Here is a 2,340-nt window from a genome sequence, read left to right as displayed (position 1 = left end):
AACAATAATATCAAATATTTATAAAATGTTTTACATATTTTATTTCCTGAGAGTCTCACAGTCCTGTGTGCTAAGTGCTCTTATTTTCTGTATTTTACAGATGAAGAAACTAAGGTGCAGAGATGTTAAATTGATTTGTTCAGGGTCATAGAGCCTCTGAGATTAGATTTGAACTCAGATCTCCCTGTTTCCTAGTCTAACATCTATCCAATAAGTCATGTTGCTGGCATAATACATGGACCAGCGGCTGCAGCGCTCCTCCTCCTCCTCCTCCTCCTCCCCGTGGCCCTGAGGGGCGTCGTGGCCCGGCCGCAGAGGCGTAGCGAGCAACAGAATGTCTGAAGGAAACAGCGTCTGAGATTCTGTTCATGGGAAGCCTTCTGTGGTGTTTAGATTTTTCACAGATTTACCAGTCCTGGTTAGACAAATCTACTCCTTATACAGCTGTGCGATGGGTTGTAACTTTGGGATTGTTTCATCTACATGATTAGAGTTTACCTATTACAGGGTTGGTACATCGTGACATACGCTTTGGGAATCTACCACCGCAATCTTTTCATAGCTTTCCTTTCTCCAAAGGTAGATCCCTCCTTAATGGAAGACTCAGATGAAGGGCCTTCTTTACCAACAAAACAAAATGAGGAATTCCGCCCTTTAATTCGAAGGCTTCCAGAATTTAAATTTTGGCACTCTGCTACTAAGGGCATTCTTGTTGCTATGATCTGTACGTTTTTTGATGCTTTCAGTGTCCCAGTGTTCTGACCGATGCTTGTGATGTACTTTGTCATGCTTTTCTGTATCACCATGAAGAGGCAAATAAAGCATGTGATTAAATACAGGTATGTACCGTTCACACACGGGAAGAGGAAATACAAAGGGAAGGAAGACATAGGGAAGATAGTCGCTAGTTAAAATCTGAACGGACCCTGTCGCCACATAATCCTAGAAGAACCGCTTTGAGCCATTGTAACAATGCCTTTTTTCTTCATATAAAGTAGTTGATTATGAGGGAGTCGAACTTTTCTTTGTAAAAAGGATCTTCAATTATTTGTCATGGAAATGTCAGAAAGGTTTTGAAGATGCTGGCATTTAAACCAAATTGCATGGAGGTCATTTTTCGGTCATGTCACGCGTTTCACTCTGAAGGGATTCTGGGAGACTGCGACAGTGGGAGAACAGTCTTATGTTAACGGTGACCTCCGTCACCATCACAATCCATTTGCACAACCCCCGAGTGCTTCGGTGTGAGTAGGGAAGGAGGGAGGGAAGGATGCCGGGAGCTGCCTTTTGCATCATCTGTGGTATGGTACTCATGGGGATGTCTAAAGCCTCCTTAAGATACAGTCGGCGACCTTCAGTTGTCTGGGCATATGCATGATATTTGGGGGCCATAATCAAGTCTCATTGAATAGTAGAGCTGATGATATAAACTGAATGCTGCCTTTTTCCTAAAGAACTTAACATTTTAAAAGTGATTTTCAAGTAACTGTATATGGGGGAATCTTAATGCCAGTTTCCTAATTGCATCGAACTACAGATGTTTAAAGTTTGGCTCTTTTCATGATGACTCAAAACTTTGTTCTTAATGACCATGATTTCTTTTGAGGGCCCTGAATTATAAATATAAAAAATATAAAAAAAAAGAAACGATTCATTGGTGAAGAAGATAAACTGGTCATGTGATGAAAGTAAGGGATAACTGATGGACTAACCATATGCTAAACTTGTATCTTCTTATTATCAATAAAAGCAAGGAAGGGGGGTGGCTAGGTGGTGTAGTGGATAAAGCACCGGCCCTGGAGTCAGGAGTACCTGGGTTCAAATCTGGTCTCAGACACTTAATGATTACCTAGCTGTGTGGCCTTGGGCAAGCCATTTAATGCCATTTGCCTTACAAAAAAACAAAAACAAAAAAAAAATCAAGACCACTAGCATTACAGGCTTATACTCTGTGTCAAACTTCAAGAAGAATGTGGAACAGAATTGCACTGGACAAATGAATGTGAAGAGGTTGGAATCTGTCCCATTGGAGAGCATAATTGTATAAATAAGATTACAGATTTATTCATATATTTGAGTATTTCAGCCAAGCTTCCTAAAGCCATTAACAATTTCAATCCATCAATGCAGATAGGACAAAGGCATAACTAGTGTGTAGATAGGTGTATCAATCAAGTATAAATGGAATAAAGTGAAATGTGCCATTCCTTCTACTATTTCTTCCAGCTTAATCCTAGTTTCCAAGGAGAGCAGTCTTTAGGCAATTCCTGTATCTATTTTTTCCATTCATAGGAGTCTTTGTGGTGATGCAATGTTTTATAATTGATGGCTGTAATGAAT

The 2,340-nt window shown here is 40.2% G+C and overlaps 1 pseudogene; it reads left to right on the top strand.

Annotated features, from left to right (window-relative positions):
• Nucleotides 1-334: 334 nt before the first annotated feature.
• LOC141514091 (protein RER1 pseudogene) lies at nt 335-912 on the top strand (annotated as a pseudogene).
• Nucleotides 913-2,340: the final 1,428 nt, after the last annotated feature.

This window comes from Macrotis lagotis, chromosome 1 (assembly GCF_037893015.1).
Source record: "Macrotis lagotis isolate mMagLag1 chromosome 1, bilby.v1.9.chrom.fasta, whole genome shotgun sequence".
In the NCBI taxonomy this organism is placed as follows: Eukaryota; Metazoa; Chordata; class Mammalia; order Peramelemorphia; family Peramelidae; genus Macrotis; species Macrotis lagotis.
Note: the sequence above shows the minus strand (reverse complement) of the source record. Positions and strands in the feature narration are given on the sequence as shown.